This window comes from Notamacropus eugenii, chromosome 6, assembly GCF_028372415.1.
Source record: "Notamacropus eugenii isolate mMacEug1 chromosome 6, mMacEug1.pri_v2, whole genome shotgun sequence".
NCBI lineage: Eukaryota > Metazoa > Chordata > Mammalia > Diprotodontia > Macropodidae > Notamacropus > Notamacropus eugenii.
Genome location: NC_092877.1, coordinates 46,598,248 through 46,616,824, shown reverse-complemented (window position 1 = coordinate 46,616,824; position 18,577 = coordinate 46,598,248).

Below are 18,577 nucleotides of genomic sequence, written 5' to 3'. Positions count from 1 at the left end.
CACGAGATGGCACTCTAGCAGAGCCTCCCATTTGTGGACCTCAGTATCTCTGAAACACAGGTGGTATAGATAGCCTTTTTAAAAATTTGCAGTTTCCCCAATAGCCACCAGATGGTGAGAAGCCCACTGATATCAAAGCTACTTTCTCCTCAATGCTGCTGAACATTTGGCTTCATCTATGGGCTAGTTCAAAATTAATCTATGGGATGAAATGAAATATTACTCAAAACATTAAGACATAAAATCTATAACATGTACCCATCTCTGAGTCCCCTCCCTGTCTGGTCCATCTGGAATGTCCACATTCAGTTACTGATCTCCCACATTGTTTCAGACACAACTTGCTGAACAGTCAATAAATCAACCAACAAGCTTTTACTAAGTCCCTACTATGTGCCAGATTTTGCATAGGGCTCTGGAGATGCAAAAACAAAAATGAAGTAGTCTCTGCCCTTAAGAAAATTACATTCTCTAGGGGGAAACAACATGTAGGATTTTGCCTCATCTTAATTGCTTTTCAACCACTCATTTAATTTCTCTGTCCTTGTTTTCCTTATCTGTGACGTTTACAGATAATACCTTTGCAGCTGATCCCATCACTTCCTGGCAAATAGAGGAAGAAGAAATGGAAGCAATGTCAGATTTTGTATTCTTGGGCCCAAAGATCACTGCAGACAGCAACTGTAGCCATGAAATTAAAAGACACTCACTCCTTTGAAGGAAAGCTAAGGCAAATCTGGACTGTATACTAAAAAGCAGAGATAGGACCTTGATTAACAAGGTCTGTGCAGTCAAAGCTATTGTTTTGCCAGAAGCAATATACAGCTGTGTGATTTGGACTAGAAGAAAAGCTGAGCATAGAATCATTGCTTTTAAATTGTGGTGCTGGAGAATACTATTGAAAGTCTCATGGACAGTAAGGAGATCAAATCAGACAATAATTAAAGAAATCAACTTAGACTATTCCTTGGAAGGTCACATCCTAACGCTAAAACTTAAATACCTTGGCCACATAATGAGAAGACAGGGCTTATTGAAAAAGACTCTGTTGTTGGGAAAAACTGAAGATAAAAGGGAAGGGGAAACAGAGGATGAGATGGATAGATAATGTCATGGAAAAAAATGAGCTGAGCTTAAACAGACTTTGGGAGCTAGTGGAGGACAGAAGGGCTGTTGTTATATATAGTCTAAGGGGTCACAAAGAGTTGGACACAGCTGAATGACTGAACAACATTTAATTTTAGTTTTCCCTCCAATTAACAAACATTGATTATTTCTCCCTCCCTCTCCATATGCTTCCATTGGCAGAAAAAAAATCAACAAACTATGCAACAAATTTGCATAGTCAAGCAAAACACATTCCCATGTTGGTCATGGAAAAATGTTTATCTCATTCTGCATCTTGAGTCTTGTGGTGGTTGTTGTCTGTCTATCATTCTGGAAGAGGAACGTGACATCAGGCAGATAATGCCATGACATACAGGTGAATTGGATTTAAGTGAGGGAGTGCTATGCAAAGTTACCAACCTCCCAACCTCACTTTTTCCTCTAGAGCCATCAGGATTTAGTGGTGAGATACAGATCAGGAAGACTGGAGATGGCCCTGATTCAGTGGGAGACCTTGGCCTTTTTAAGTTAAGGTCTTTAATAGGTCTCAGTTTGATGAGGCAACAGCCATTCAGTGATTAAGGCTAGGTAAGGAATGAGGCAGAGAATGGCCTCTTTACTTAGTCAAAACAAAATCAGTCTGGGAGGGAAAGACCTTCTGGGTTTCTGGCCATAAACAGAAACAATTGCTATTTACATTCACTCTGAGCCAATCAGGGCCCAAACAAGGACCAAGTAGGGCTTGGCCTGGGACCTAGTGTTAGCCAATCAATGAGAGCCAGAGTGATTTGGGTTTAAGTTGTGGGTCCTTAAGGAAAAAAAAGGTTTCATGATGAAATTTTATATTCCTTTGGGCAGAGCACCAGCAGATAAGGGTATGATACCCTATGTGCCCAGACAAAAAGAGAAGAGCTGTGTTGTCCCACTGACCAGTTCCAGTTGGGTCTCCAGTGGAACAGTACCTCTTTCTACTCACAGAAGTTGTTGTTTGTCTTTCATTCTAGCTGAGAAGTCTTGAAGGCCATGGATAGCATTCTTCATCATCAGGTCTTTGTAATCACCTCACCAGTAAAAAGTTAAAAGGCTAGACGAGAGAGCCTCGGACACTGAAGCATATTATCCTATATAAATATATCAATACATAGAAAACATTTACCAATAAATACAAGTTTTGGTGGGAAGACAGCTAACAACAAGCAGCTGGGGGATCAGAAAGACCTTGTGTAGGAGGTGTTTGACCTGAGCTTTGAAGGCAACTAGAGAGTTTAGGTGGGAGAGACATGGGTGACAGCCTGGACAAAGATTCTGTGTCTGGAGATGCAATGTTGTGAATGGAGAACAGCAAGGCCAGTTTGGCTAAACCATAGATTGGGCGAAGGAGAGTAATATGCAGAAAATCTGGAAAGCTAGGTTGGAAAAGGATTTAAATGCTTAACAGAGGTGTTTGGAATTGACCCCAGAGGTAATAGAAAGCCACTGGAGTTAATTGAGCAGGCACTCACTTGTGTTCCAAGAATATTATTTTGGTAGAAGTGTGTGGTGGATACTTGAGGCTAGTTGACTATCACAACAGTCCTGGGGCAGCTAGGTGGTGCAGTGGAAAGAGTGCCAGACCTGGAGTCAGGAAGACTCATTCATCTTTCTGAATTCAAATCTGACCTCTAGCTGGGTGACCCTGGACAAGTCACTGAACCCTGTTTGCCTCAGTTTACTCATCTGTAAAATGAGCTGGAGAAGGAAAGGGCAAGTCACTCCAGTGTCTTTGCCAAGAAAACCCCAGATGGAGTAAAGAAGGGTTAGACATGACTGAACAACAAATTTTTGTTTTATAATAGATGATTTACAAATCTTATCTCATTTGTACCCTGCACCCCCATAGGTATGATTATAAGAGCCTGAATTTAAAGGGATGACTTTCTGAGGAGAGAAGGGATTGAGTGAAAGATTTGTGGAGATAGAGATGGCAAAATCTGGTAACTGATTGGCTATGTGGGAGGAAAGAGAGTGAGGAATACAGCACAATTCCAAACCTGGGATACTGGAAGATGATGGTACCTTCAGCAGAAAGAGGAAAGTTTGGAAGAGGGGAGGACTATGAGTCCTGGTTTGGAGTTGAATTTGAAGTGTCTGTAGTCTATGCAGTTTGAAATGTCTAATTGTCTCTTGGCGAGGAGGGGCTAGATCTCAAGGAAGAATCTGGGGCTGGATATTAAGGGGCAGCTGGGTGGCACATTCAGCCTGGAATCAAGAAGATCCAAATTCACATCTGGTCTCAGACACTTATTAGCTAGCGATGTGACCCTAGGCAAGTCCCTTACCCTCTGTTTGCATCAACGGTAACATGGGAATAATCATAGTCCGTACCTCAAAGGGCTGTTGTCAGAATCCAGTAAGATAACGTTTGTACGCTGCAGAGCACAGTGCTCAGCATGGGTTAAGCATGATAGAAATGTTAGTTATTATTGGCTAGATCTCAGAGAAGAGAAAGAAGAGGGAAAGGTAGAGAGAAAAAGAGGGAGAGGGAGGAGAAGGAGAAAGAGTTGGAGGAGGAGAGGGTAAGAATTGAAGAGCATGCAGGTTAGAGCTTTGGGGAACACTCCCAGTTAGAAGCAGTAATATAGAGGATGAGTCCCCAAATGAAGCCTGAGAAGCCACATCACAAACACCCAGGAAGGAGAGGGAGATCAGGCATGTGAAATACTGCAGAGAGACGGAGAAGAGCGATAGCTGAGGAGAGGCTATCAGACTTGGCAATGAAGAGAAGGATGATAACACTGGAATGAGCAGTTTCATTTGAGTGAGGAGGCTGGGCACCAGATTAAAGGAGCTAACTGCCAAGTGACAGGAGAGGAAGTAGAGGCAATGAGTGTGGATAAGTTTTTCTAGGAGTTTGGCTGTGAAAGGGTGGGCAGATAGAAGCATGAGGGCTTGAGGGGATAGGGTGGCCAAGTGATTTTTTTCTAAGTGTAGAGGAGACCTGGGTATATTTGTAGGCAATGGGTAATGCCAGTTGAGGTCCTTCATTCTCACAGAGTAACAATAAAATCAGGAGGGTGATGTCTTAACTTGCAAGTGAATTGGATTTAAGTGAGGCTGGGCTGCACAAAGTCATCAGTCTCACTCCTCCAGAGTCCAGTGGCAATATATAGGTCAGGATGACTGGTGATCTTTTTCAGGTCTTGATTTATCTGAGGTTTATCATTGTAATCAGTGATTAAAGGCTAGGTAAAAATTGAGGTAAAAGATGGCCTAGTTTGTCTTCACAAAAAAACAGTCAGTCAGGGAGGGGAAGACCCTCAGAGTTTCTGGCCAGAACAGAAACACTTGCTGTTTACACTCACTCTGACACATCAAAATCCAAACAATGAGCAAGTGAGGCTTGGGCCGGTGTCTATTATGCTAGTAGACAGGGGCAATCTGGTGGGAATGAGATTAATACAAGGAAGAAGATAGAGCTCTGAGTTGGCCACCTTGTTATTTACCTCTAAACCAACCAATCAATTAATCAGCATTTATTAAATGTCCCACTACGTGCCGGACGCTGTGCTAAAGGACTGAGGATACAAAAAGAAGCAAAAGATAGGCCCTTTCCTCAAGGAGTTCATACTCTAATGGGAGCGACAACAAGCAAACACACATATATGAAGCAAGCTAATATGAGATAGATAGAAAACAATTAAAAGACAGAAGGCTATGGAATTAAGAGGGGTTGAGGAAGGCTTCCTATAAAAAGTAGGATTTTAGTTGGGACTTAAAGGAAGCTTCAATAAGAGGTCAGGAGTTGGAGTGGAGGAGGGAGAGCATTCCAGGCATGGAGGACTTAGAGAGAGAGTGCCCAGAGCTGAGAGATGGAATGTCTTGTTTATGGAACAGCCCAGAAGCCAGCGTCACTGAATCAAAGACTGTGTGGTGGGGAATAAGGTGTAAGAAGACCGGAAAGGTAGGAGTGAGCTAAGTTGTGAAGAGTTTTCAATACCAAACTGATCATTTTGTGCCAGCAGTAGGTAGTTGTTATGTTGAGCAGGGGAGTGATGTGGTCAGACCTAGTTTTAGGAAAAGCATTTTAGTGGCTGATGAAGAATGAGTGGGGGAGAGACCTGAGGCAGGCAGACCCACCAGCAGCTATTGGGTTAATCCAGGTGAGAGGTGATGAGGCCTGCATCAGAGGGACAGTATCAGAGGAAGGGAGTGGATTTGAGAGACGTGATTCATATATGAATCATATTAGGGTTAGGGTTAGGCTCAGAGTGCTGTATCTGGGTGAGCCACTGAATATCGCTCTTTGCACAGACCTCCATCACTTAAATCCAATTCACTTGCATGTCAGGGCATCACCTCCCTGATGTCCTGGTCCTCTTGCAGAATGAAGGACAAACAACTCTAGGCTTGTACAATCCCAATCTTTGAGGCATGTGCGAATGACTCTTGTGGGTTGGTGATATCTGATATGGCCACCAGGTGGCAGTAAAAGCTCGAGCTAGACTACCTCACTTGCTATCTGAAATTTTTTATCAGCCTTTTTTTCCCCCATCACTGTCCCAGGTGCTCATAAACCTTGTATAGTTAAGCCCTCATCCCACTGAGAGTCTATTTGGATATACTTTCTTTGAATTTTTTTTCTTTTTCTATGGATTTGGATAAATGAGTTTCCTTGCTAAAGAACAGAGAGAGACAGAGACAGAGACAGAGAGAGCAAGAGAGAGAGAGACACACAGAGAGAGAGAGAGAGAGAGAGAGAAAGGGAGAGAGAGATTTCGACTTTCTTTATCACCCTTAAAGGACTACCCCCATATAGATCAGAACCATTTGCTACAGCAGAACTGAGATTAATAAGGTACAGGGTCAGGGTTCCAGAGTAATGGGACCATTCCTGGGTCAAGTATAAAATCTCAACCTCCCTCTTCCCTACTCTTAGTCTCCTCATACACCTAGTTTTCCTTAAACTGGAGACTATATTTGTAGGAGATTCCCTTTCTCCTCTCCCCCATCCCACACTAATCACTTTTGTATTAAAGCTAAAGGATGCAGGGGCAGCTCTGGATGTTCATTTAGTGACCACTACTCTGTGCCTCCACCATCTAGTCATCATCCTTCTAGCTGCCAGCTGGGCAAGACCATTGCAGCATGATTCATGGACTGCTCTCCAAAGGGCCTGTGGTCAGGTACCATCTTGACATTTGTTTCCCCCCAGGCTTCCAAAGTTACTTTCTGACGTTTTTTTTTATCTCTTTTTAAATGTCTCCTTTGCAGTACAGCATTAGAATGACCTCAGGATATACATTTATTTACGTTACATGCCCTCCATTTCCTATTCTTTCTGGCCTCTAAAACATACTGAAAACTGGAAAAGAGGGAAGCTTCTGTAAAAAAAGGGGTTATGAAAACATGCATTGACTAAACGTTTGTGAATTGGTATTGGGAAAATTTCAACTCACAATCACAAGTATGCAAATAGTTGTTTATAAAAATGAGATTTAGTTCATCTAGTTTAACTACTTTCTTTAGGAATTTAGTTTTTGCGTAGCATGGACAGGCTGGCTAATGGGAGCCCATTGCTGGAGCCTGTACAGATATTCCTGGCCTAGTTCCAGTCCAAACAATCAAGTGAGAACTCAGGGGGAGCCTGAGCCATGGCCATTCGTGGCTCAGGGATTTGTACTGTGCCTGTTACTTCAGCAGGCTGAAGCCCAAAAATGCTGGGTTAAGGTGATATCTCTGGAATCTTTTCCCAAGGAATACCACTGGTGAGAGGGTTCCCAATCAGATCAAAAGAACAGTAATTCTCCTAAGTTTGTCCTCTCTCTTCTTTCCTGTACAATGGTACCTTTTTAAATTTTCTTCCTGCCACTTAATAGTATTTAACTTTTTCCAATTACATGTAAAGATAGTTTTCAACATTCACTTTTACAAGATTTTGAGTTCCAAATTTTTTTCCCTCCCTCCCTTCTCCCTTCCTTAAGATGGCAAGCAATCTGATGTAGGGTATACATGTACAATCATATTAAACATAGTTGCGCATTAGTCATGTTGTAAAAGGAAAATCAGAACAAAAGGGAAAAACCATGAGAAAGAAAAAAAAGAGAAAACAGTATGCCTCCATCTGCCTTCAGATTCCGTGGTTCTTTCTGTGGGTGCGGCCAGCATTTCCATCATGAGGCTTTTGAATTGTCTTAGATCATTGCCTTGCCAAGAAGAGCCAAGTCTATCATCGTTTGGTCATCCCACAGTGCTGCTGTATCTGTTCAGATGCTGCCCTCAAAGTGTGACATTAGACTGAGCTCAGGCAATTGCTTTTATATTAAATGCCATGGACAATTCCCCTTTACTTTCTGGTTCTTCATTGGCACTGATAGACAAGGGGAAAACATGCAGAGGAAAAGAAAAACCTAAGACAAGTGAGGAGATAATAAGAGAGCACCAGCTGTTCCAGAGGAATTCAGATCACCAGGCTAGGATGAATGAATGAATGAGTGAATGAATGAATGAATGAATGAGTGAAAGAATGAGTGAATGAGTGAATGAATGAGTGAATGAGTGAATGAATGAATGAATTCAAAAAACTATGCTAAATACTAGGGATGCAAAGAGACAATTAAGGCAGCCTGGCTTTCAAGGAGCCCACATTCTAATTGGAGAGACAATATATATGGAACACTTCAACTGAGATTCAGATAGAAAGGTCCCATCATCCTTTGGGTTCAGTGGCAAAGCAGATGGTAATGAATCTTCTTTAATGCCATTTCTACTGATCAATTCACAACAGTTTCTGCTGTTGAACCACTTGACAGTGCTGAGGCCTTTGGTGGCAAGAACCTTCTCTGCTAAGTGTTTCGTAGTTGTGGTGGAAACACCCACTGGATCAATTGCCAGGCCCCTTATCATCAGGGTGTTGCTTCACTGGATGATGGCTTTGAGGGCTGGGCAGGAAGTAGGACTGGTGGTCTGGGGCATGTTGCCATTCCTAATGTACTTGGTCATACTTGCCGGGGGCACTTGGTTGAGCAGATGGTGATGGTGTCAGGGAAGATGAACCCCTTCCTCATAGTGATTACTCTGTCCAGTGATAGCTGTGGAATCAGGATCAGTGGATGGAAGGGTACTATTATTCCCAAGGTTCTTGAGTTTAGGGTCCTGGGATTTCTCTATCGAGGTTTGAAGCAAAGTTCAAGGTGGTAGTGGTTTGACTTGTTGGGCATATATCACTTCCTATCTTTCCCTCAGGGAGCCTTCTACTTCAGCTAGACTGGCTGGCTTACTCTGTTGGTAGCAGCTGAACTACATGCCAGGATACTGAAAGAACTGGCTAATGTGATGTCTGATCAATGTGAATAGTCTTTAAAAAATTGTGAAAAGTAGAAGTCTTTCAGGACTTCAGAAGAGTAAATGTTCCAACTTTAAAAAAAAAAAAAAAAAGATGAGAGTCTGCAAACTCTAGGTCAGTGAACTTTACTTGGATTCTTAGCCGTAGTCTACAATGGGGAGAGGGAAATAAGAGCTCCTTACAAGGTTCCAAAAGGAATTCTGTTATCCATATAATCCATTAAAGAGATGATATGTGGATATCTGGCTGAAATATGATCAGGTCATAACAAGCTAACTAACTGCATTTCTACTTTTTTGGTAGACTAGTAAATCAGGGGAATTTTGTAGATAGGTATAGTTTACCTATATTTCAGGGAAGTGTTTAGCAAGGTCTTTACACTATTTTCACAGGCAAGATAGAAGGATATGGACTAAAAAATAGCAGTTGGGTAGATGCAGAATGGATTGAATAACTGTGCCTAAGACATTTTTTTATAATGGTTCTATGTCAGCTTGGAAGGTCTCTAATGTGACACCACAGGGATCTTTCCTACCTTTGTGCTATTTAACATTGGATCAAAGACTTGGAAAATTTAGGTGTAAATGGCTCATATAAATGCTTATTTATTATAGGATATAAAGCTGAAAGAGAGAGCTAACAGGTTGGTTGGTAGAACCAGGATCCCAAAAGTGATTTACAAGATAGAACACCAGTCCAGATCTAATAAGATGAAATTTGGTGGGTGTAAATCTAACGTTTTAGCTCACCGTGTCGCATGGCAGGTGGGGATAGGCTGTAATATGTTACCAATAAAAAATTTATTTGGGATATGCAACATAAAAAATATGATCAAAGGGGTGCAGCAGTATGGAAAAACCATATGAGCATCTGGATTCAAATCCTGATTTTTTTTTTACTTACTATGTGATCTTCAGCAAATTACTTCAACTCTCTGGATTTCAGTTTCCTTGTCTGGAAAATCAGGGGAGTTTGACTAAATATCCTCAGCTTCCAGTTCCAAATCTATAAACTATGTGACCAGAAAAGGAGATGGGCAGGCCTTGTAGCAATAGCAAAAGACAATCAATGTGTTCTACTGATACCCTTGCTATGTCAAGAGATTTAGGGTCCAAACCATGGACAAAGGCACCTTAAGCTCTGGGTTCACATGGACCAAGTTCTGTCTTAGGGTAATTCCTAAAAGATTAAGGTCTCTTTGGCTTATTTCCCCCACTCAGAGTATCCTCTGTGAAATCTCTGAATATGACATATATAGTTCATGTCTAGGTTTCCAATAATGTGATTAACAGGGTCTCTAGCTCCTATACAAGCCCTTAATGTAACAAACACATATCAGGTATAGGACTTCCTTTAATGCATCTCATAGAAAATGCAAAGGGCATTCATATAGGAAAACATCAACAGGTATAAAACCAGAAAAGAACTATCAGTAGTCTATGAGCAATCAGTGCCATTCTCCTTCCTATCCGTTGGCTCTTGTTTTTCTATCCAGTGCTTTTTGACAGTGTCTCTCTGTAGTTTGGAAACTGAATTTGGAGTTGCCAGCATGACAACATTCTGATATTTCAGTTAATCTCTAGATTTCACATAGGATCCTACATGGTCTTTCTAATACTTTTAGTGCCACCCTGTGATTTAGACTCCCCCTAAGAGGCCAACACACTTTAGGGTTTCTGGACAGGCAGTCTCCTTCACACTGGACCAGTGCCATCTGAATAACTTGAGATAATTGTAGGAAGAAAAATGCTGATCTCCTGTCTCTTCATATTATGGCTTTAGTCTTTTACTCATGAAGCAATCTCCAAGCTAGCATTATACAAGAAGTGCCCCTTCTCTAACTAGAAGGCTGGATCCTGTCATCATGATGTCACAAAAATCTCCTCTCCAACTAAGAGGCAGGGGTTCCAAAATGTCAGTGGTTTGTGAACTTCCAACGGTCATGTGGGTGAACATATGTAGTTCCAGGATGTTCAACTAGAATGGTTATCTCTGACTGATAAAGTCCATTATCAGGAACTCCGCTCTTTGGCTGCATGTGTAAGGTTATGTGAGTTTCATGACATAACCCTGACAGATATTAATAGCTCTGGGGTGGGAAGGATTAGAATGGAAAAATCCCTTTGCTGCTATACTCTGGAGAAAAGGTGAAAGGTAGAAAGAAGTGATAAGTAGTAGCTCAGTAGTAGATCAGCAGAGGGGATGGATCTCCTTTCCATGAAAACCCATTTTCCCAAAAGCTTGAACCAACCACACCATCTTGGGACCATTCTTAGTTACTGAAATCCATCTCCTCAGAAGTGCCTGTGTAGTTTGACTCTCAACCAACAAATCCATGTTAGGATCGTACTGCTCACTGAAATGTAATCAGAAAAGGCCATGTTTTCTCTTAACTAAGGACTTTCAAGGTCCCTTCTCTAGGGAGAGAGATAGAGATAAAAGTTCCAGATAAAGCCTCATCATCTACTAAGCTCTTCATATTGATGAAGGAGCTCCCCTGATCAATCATGTCTGGAATACTTTGTTCAGACTACATTTTAGGGAAAACATTGATAAGCTGGGGAGGACCCAGAGAGGGGTGTCCAGGACAGTGAAGATCCTTGAAATCATGGTATAGGAAAACTAATTGAAAAAACTTCGATAGGTAATATGATGAAATGTGAAGTGTGCTTGATTTAGAGAAAGAGGAACCTGGTTCAAATCCCTGCTCTGTCATTTACTACCTATAGGGTCTTCCTTAAGTTAGCTAGTCCACTTTACTTCTCTGGGGCTCAGTTTCCTTATCTGTAGAATTAAGGGGTTGGACTCTGTGAAATCTGAGACCTCTTGAAAAATTTATGATTATGTGAATTAGGAATTTTTGTTAGAAGAAGACAGTGGGAACCTTATAAGCTGTCTTCAAGCATTTGACAAAGGCCCCTGAAAGAAAGTGACAACTCCAGAGAGCCAAGCTAGGAGCAACGGATAAGCTATTGAGTCCAATGTATGTTCTAGGTAAGAAGTGAGAGCTAAGAATGAGAGCTGTCCCAAGGTGGAATGAAATGCTTGAGGAGGTAGTGAGTTCTTCAGTAGGGATCTCCAACAAATGCTTGGATACCCACTTGTTGGGTTTGTGGGAGAAGGGTTGCTTGTTCAGGCAGGGCCTGGTCTAGATAGCCTGACCTCTGAGGCCCCTCTAGGTCTGAGGCTCGAGGTCTGATTTAAGGAGGAAGGATAAATAGGACATGGTAACATGGTAAGTGGAGCAGGATTTTTTTTAAAAAATTTATTTATTTATTTTAGTTTTCAACATTCGCTTCCACAAGCTTTTGAGTTTAAAATTTTCTCCTCTCTTTTCCTCTCCCCACTCCCCAAGACAGTATGCAATCAGATATAAGCTCTACATATACATTCATATTAAACATATTTTCACATTAGTCATGTTGCAAAGAAGAATTAGAACTAACGAAATGAGAAAGAAGAAACAAAACAAAACAAAAGAGCAAATAGCATCCCTCGATCTGCATTCAGACATTTTCTGGATGTGGACAGCATTTTCCATCATGAGCCTTTGGGAGTTGTCTTAGAACCTTACATGGCTGAGCAGAGCTCAGTCTGTCAAAGTTACAATGTGGCTGTAACTGTGTACAATGCTCTCCTGGTTCTGCTCATCTCACTCAGCATCAGTTCATATAAGTCTCTCCAGGCCTCTCTGAAGTCTTCCTGTTCATCATTTCTTATAGCGCAATAGTGTTTCATTACATTCGTCTACCACAACTTGTTCAGCCATTCCCCAATGGATGGGTATCTCCTTAATTTCCAACTCTTTGCCACCACTAAAAGAGCTGCTATAAATATTTTTATACGTGTGGGTCCTTTTCCCATTTTTATGATCTCTTTGGGATACAGCCCTAGAAGTGGTGTTGCTGGGTCAAAGGGTATGCACATTTTTATAATCCTTTGGGAATAGTTCCAAATTGCTCTCCAGAATGGTTGGATCAGTTCACAACTCCACTAATATTGCATTAGTGTTCCAATTTTCCCACATCTCCAAGAAGAACAGGGTTTGAGAGAGAAGAGCCAAAGATGCCCTGGTGGCCTTAAGTCTATGATTTGAAATCCAGCCTGGCAAGACTAAAGAGCTCAACACTGCTGGCCATGGCTGATACCCTTCTTTGACCAGCAGAAGTCACTGACTTTTGAGGAACAAATGCAATGCTATTCAGTTCTATAATCATTCATTAAGTGCCTCAGTTTCTCTGCACAAGACTGGAGAGACAGATACAAAGACAAACAAATTAAGCATGATGAGCTCTGGCTCTGGATTCCAAATCAGCTGGTTTCTGGGTCCTCTCTCTTTGTTTGGCTTTGGACAAGTCATTTCACTTCTCTGGATGTGAATTTCTTTATCTGTAAAATGAGAGGGTTGGGCTGGATGCTATCTGAGGTCCTACACCTATGTTCCTATGATCTTGCTCTTGAGGTACCTGCATCTGGAGTGATGAGGAAAAGATAAAACATGTGTACAGATAAATTAATGTAAGATAATTTGAGGAGGAAGACAGCATTAACCATTGAGGGAATCAGAAAGCCTTCCAGAAGGAAGTAGTACCTGGGCTGGGTCTGGAGAGAAGAGGAGGATGGGGAGCATCAGGGGCAAGGCTGGTGCGCATTCTGGGCCGAGAGATGAGAGATGGAGTGTTGGGTTTCAAGGACAACTAGTGAAATCAATGACAATGGCTGCTTTCTATACAGTGCTTTAACTCTTGTGAAGCATCATGCATACGTTGTGAATGAGATACTCAGAAGATCTTAGTTCTGAAGCTGGAAAGGACCTTAAAATCTGATCCCCTCATCTTCCAGATGAGCAAACAGAAGGACAGAGTAGTTAAGTGACTAACCCGGCCAGGTAGCAAGTATCTGAGGCAGGATTTGAGTCCAGGTCTTCCTGACTCCCAAGACCCTGTTCACTAAGCCAGTCTGCCTCTGTCAAATGAAATCATGTAGGCAAAGCTTAAAGCACTAAATGCTAATTCTTATTATCATCTCATTGGATCCTTGTGATAACCCTGGGAGATGCTGTTATCTCCCAATTTACAGATGAGGAAACTGAGGCTGAGAGAATTTAAGTGACTTACCCAAGATCACATACCTAGAAGCTGTCTTAAATTCGAAACTGCATGGTGCTGGCTCCAAGTCTGGCCCTCTTTCTGCTTTATTCCAAGGCTTATCTTGATAGCCCACTTCAGCTAGAATAGAAGGGTCTGGGAAGGGGATTGGCATAGAGTAAGTCTGGAAGGGGGGAGCCGGTAGAACTGAGGTGGATCATGTGGAAACCCAGGAGTCCCAGAGTTATGGCTTGCTGGGGACATATTCCATTTCCATCTGGCACCTTCTCACATTCACACCATTCCCACTTCCTTACTAATCCTCCCCATAGTTCCCTTACATGTGCTTTCCTCACTCACTGTCTGTCTCCCATGCCTACTATTTCTTCCCTATAAAAACCTCACCCAGTTTCCTTGGTCTTGGGCAGAGCAATTTGCTGTCATCTCTCAAGTACCTAGAAACAGGGTTTTCGCTCCTGCCTTAGTCAGCATCATCACCCACTATTAAATCCTCGGGTCCCTGGGCTAATCTCTGAACTAGAATAGGATGGATCATGGGGAAGTCCTGACCCCAGAGGAGCCTGGGAACAACACAAGGGATGCCATCCCTGAGCCATCAAGGCCACTGAGGGGAAGAGCCATGTTACATAGAGTTCCCCTCCACAATGTAATGTATAACTATAACTGCCAAAAACATCTCTAACTTTCTTTAGGAATCCATTATGAATCTATTATTAGTGAATTTCAATACATTTCTGTAACACTAGTTTAATAGTCCATCCCACAGAGATGATGCATATAGTGTTACTATACTAAATCTTTAAGAGGAAATGGAATCTTGGACTCTTGGCATTGTGGACTAGTGTCTTTTAGTTCTTCTGTTCAGAGTCTGATGGTTCAACACGTTCTTATCTTCCCCTTCCCCTTTTCATCCCTATAGGTGACACATGTTGGAATACTGGACCATTAGTAGGGCCATAATGATACCATTAACCAATGGTTCCTTTAGATGGTTTTAGGGCTTCTCTATCACAGATAAAGGAATCTTCCTCAATTGTTTTCCAGACAGTTGAGAGCCAGTAAGGTATATTCTATAAGTGGCTCCTTAAATATAATCCCACATCCCACTCATGTAATGAGAACACATTTGTCCTCTTTCTAAACTTCTATTTCTACTGGTCCTTTCATTTTTCTGGCACTGGAGAGTCACTAAAGCTAAACTTTTCAAGACCCACTTCTGAGTTTGAAGTGTTAATACTCTCGGGACATTGAGTACTACTTGTATACCATTTTCCCTTGAGAGTCTTTGCACAAGCTGCATGGATGGTCCGAGCATGCAGATATCGAGTCTCAGCTTTTTTGCTTATGACATTCAGTCACTGCTTTAAATAAAGTGGAATTATAACCAATTCATGCTGACTCTCCATGAAATTGACCAGAATATCCCAGAGGTGCCGAGTCCTCTTTCTTGTTGACACAACAAGTCTCTAAAGAAACTTCAAAGTTACTTTGATGTATCCCGTCTATGGTTAGATTTTATCATTCAGTCCTCCAAGTCCTAGTCCCTTTCTCTCTGTGCCACATAAAGTCTCTTTTAGACTGACATCTAACTCCTTCCAAAAGACAGTTCAACTGTCTCCCCTCAAGATTTTATTCCTTCTTAAAGAAATCGTAACAATATCCATAGTATCTGTGGGAGGGATTATTGAAGGTGATGTTACTCTTATCTATTTATAGTAAATCAACTTTATTTAATTCAGTCTGGGAATGATTTAGCCTAGAAGAACCAATCTCTCTTGGAGTACAGGGGCTGGCATCTTCCTCCTCTTTGTCCATACTCACATGTGTAGTATTGCACTGAGTTAGTTGTTGAGGAAGTCAGAGATAACTAGGGGAATGAGATTCCCATTCTCATACTTACTGGATCAACGCATGCTCACCCTATTATTGTGAGAAAAGTTGCTAATTATATCAACAGTTATGGCCCCAAAGTGCAAGGAATTGCCTAAAAGGTCAGCAAAAGCTAAAAGATGGATGGCCAGTTTACAATATGAATTGAGTATGAATCTGGTAATTTATTTTTATGTGGAAAGTGATGTTAGACCTAGGAGAATAACAGTACACACAAACAGAATGATTTAAACAGGATTCAGTAACTTAATTTATTATTTTAATTTAATTATGGTTCAATCTGTTGGGTGGATGGCATTTAAGCCTTATCAAGACACAGTGTCATTTGAAAGGCTGTTAATCATCTGTTTCACATCTCACCTTGCTTGACAATGTCCCATCAGCTCCCAATATTGACTGGTCACTGAAATGTCAAAATTGGCCAATCCTTTTTCTGATGGCTTCTCTCCAAAGCATAACCTTCCCCTTCCATGCTGGTGGATGTTGTCACTGCCATGCTGGGAGATGATAATGATGCCGCAATGATGTACTTGTAAACCTTTTGACACTCACAAAGTCACCTGCTCAAGGAAGGGAAACATAAAAGAAAGGCAAAAACAGCCAGTCCTGGTGGAAGCTTCCCTGGTTAAGTGCCTCTTCCCACCATCCATGGCCCTAGATGCCATGTGAGTCAGGGCATTATGAAGGCAGGACCCTCTTTGTCCACCCATCAAAGGAATCACATCTTGCTGCTAGTGCAGCAATGAGAGAGTGACAGACGAAAACTGTCTCTTGTTTTAACAGCACCTTGAGACCTCAGTTTTGGTTCAGGAACCAGTTGGGGACTCTCATAGATGAGTCACACATAACTGGAAAGCATGACACTTTCCTCCCCCCCTTCCCCTGCCTGAGCTTTTGTATGGTCTCCAAGAATGGTAACTGAGCATGCTTTAGGGGGAAAGCCATCAATGACATTCAGTTGGTTATAAAATACATTTAACACTAAAACACTATACAGATGTAACCTGGGGGAGTTTTGCTTCTCTCTCTCTCTGCCTTTTAAAATCTCTGCCTAGATGATTCAGAGTGAAACAAGGTAAAACAGATTCTAGGAACTTTCTGTGGCAAAGGGATTAGGCACTGGATCATTTGTGACAGAGGATATTATAAAAGGAGCATAAATAATTTATGATCTTCTTTTAAGGGCTTCCAGGTGGAGGTGAGATAATGCTGATGTTGTAGGAAGGAGAGACATCTGCAGGACCACACAGGCCTGAACCTGGCTTTGTGGGGAGATCAACCACAATCAATCGTGGCTTAGATCCTGCTGCAGACTCCAAGCTGTGCTTAGTCATTTGACTGAGTGAGCCTAGGAGAGTCTGGTTTCTTTTATCCCTAAAAGACTCCATGAACGTCTTCCAACTCTATCCTTGCCCTCACCCCTAATACTCTATGAACCAAAGGCATGAATGGAGAATATCCATGGGGGAAGGTGACAACATTTATCAAGTGCCTACTATGTGCTAGGTGTGCAGCTAGGTGGTGCAGTGGTTAGAGTGCTGGCCCTGGAGTCAGGAGGATCTGAACTCAAATCCTGATTGTGCACAAGTGACTTAATCTTAGGCAGCTAAGTGGTGCAGTGGATAGAGCGCCAGTGCAGGAGTCAGGAGAACCTGAGTTCAAATCTCACCTCAGACACTTGACACTCACTAGCTGTGTGACCTTGGGCAAGTCACTTAACCCCAATTGCCTCCTCCTGGGTCATCTCCAGTCATCCTGATGAATATCTGATCACTGGATTCAGGTGGCTCTGGAGGAGAAGTGAGGCTGGTGACCTGCACAGCCCTCCCTCACTCAAAACAAAGTCAAGTGCAAGTCATGTCATCATTTCTCTGATGGCGTGGTCATCTTTGGCAATGAAGGATTGAACACACACTATGTGCTAGGCATAGTGCTTAGCACTTTGCAAATATAATCTTATCTGATCTTCACAACAACCCCATGAAGTAGGTTCTGTTTTTATACTGAGATGAATAAATGAGGGCCCATCTTAATACATCTCTACTTATACTTTAATTTCATGTATATTAAAATAGCTGTAATCCATGTGCTACATGGGAGAGAAACTGAGAATGAAATATTCTAAGAGGTGAAAGGAGAACTATGATAAAAATTCCTCTTTAATATTTTATTGATTGTCTCTGGGTGTGAATTTGTGGGGCAGTGGCATAGACAAGGGGGTAGGTGGTGAGAGGCAGCTAGGTGGAGCATTGGGCCAGGCGTCAGGAAGACCTGAGTTCAAATCTGGCCTCAGATAATTACTAGCTGTGTGACATTGTCCAAGTCACTTCGTCTCAGTTTCCTCAACTGTAAGATAAGGTTGTTGGGAGGATCAAATGAGATAATATTGGCAAAATGCTCTGCACAGTTCTTGCTGTTCAGTCATTTCAGACTCTTTGTGACTCCATTTGAAGTTTTCTTGGCAAAGATACTGGAGTGCTTTGCCATTTCTTTCTCCAGATTATTTTACATATAAGGGAACTGAGGTAGACAGGGTTAAGTGATTTGCACAGGGTCACACAGCTAGTAAGTGTCTGAGGCCAGATTGGAACTCGGGTCTTCCTGACTCTAGGCTCAACACTCTATCCACTGTGCCACCTAGTTGCCCTTTGGTACATAATCATTATATTGATGATGCTGATGCTGATGGCGGTGATAGTGGTGATTACAGGGAAATGCAATAGCCTCTGGCTACCATTAAGGGAGATGGTCCAGGTTTCAGATGTCTTCTAGTGGTGAGAGGGGACATTGCAGCTTACTGAAAGGTAAGTGCTGCTTGCCTTATACTGTGAAGAACCAACAGTACAAGTAGAATCCCATCTGGTGACTAACAGAGACTGCACTCCAAATTCTTTGATTTAGTTCTAACCTATATGACAGCTACGCTTAAAGGAGTCAGCAATAATCGAGACAAAAGTGAACACATGTCCCACAAGTTTTGTAGCAGGATTAGATCTTGGTGAAACTAAAGTAGATGAGACTGACTTTTGGAAACCCTGAGAGTCTTCATTAATCAATCAATCACTGGCACCTTAGGTGTGCCCTGGCCTTTGCTAACGGCACAACACCCTTTTCTTGAGGTCCTTTCTTTCTCTGGACTGGAGAGCTCACC